We start from the raw sequence: 546 nt of genomic DNA on the forward strand, positions 1-546 counted from the left end.
TAATAAAAGCACACGTCCCAAAGGTCCGTGTTTATAATGCATGTATTAGCTCTAGAATTACCACAGTTATCCAAGTAACTGTTAACGATCTAAGGAACCATAACTGATATAATGAGCCTTTTGCGGTTTCACTGTTAATTCGTGTGTACTTAGACATGCATGGCTTAATCTTTGAGACAAGCATATAACTACTGGCAGGATCAACCAGAATAATGTTATTTATGTATTTTTTTCAATCGAAAATACCATCTTGAAAAATCAACGAAATGTGTATGTCTTAACATCACAAATTCGTCTCTTAAACAAAGATTTTTATTTGGTATAATATTCTTTTGACTGTATGTTTTTCAATATTATTTTGTAATTTTCTATTTCAAATTACTTCTTTCACATTGCAGCATAAAATATTTCTCAATACAATACGCTTTATAGTGAACATGAAATTAACAATTTCATTTTTTTCGTTTAACCATTTGGGATAAACATTTTTAAAAATCACACATTTTTCATTTAATATTCTCCTCTTTATATGTGAACTGTAACATT

General features: G+C 28.6%; 1 non-coding gene across 1 annotated transcript in view; it reads right to left on the reverse strand.

The window, feature by feature from the left end:
- LOC131998468 (small subunit ribosomal RNA) overlaps nucleotides 1-211 on the reverse strand; it is a 1985-nt gene extending 1774 nt beyond the window's left edge. Inside the window, exon 1 of the ribosomal RNA XR_009398730.1 lies at nucleotides 1-211. This exon is cut by the window's left edge and continues 1774 nt beyond it. This is a non-coding gene — a ribosomal RNA (small subunit ribosomal RNA).
- Nucleotides 212-546: the final 335 nt, after the last annotated feature.

This window comes from Stomoxys calcitrans, unplaced genomic scaffold (genome assembly GCF_963082655.1).
Source record: "Stomoxys calcitrans unplaced genomic scaffold, idStoCalc2.1 SCAFFOLD_72, whole genome shotgun sequence".
NCBI lineage: Eukaryota > Metazoa > Arthropoda > Insecta > Diptera > Muscidae > Stomoxys > Stomoxys calcitrans.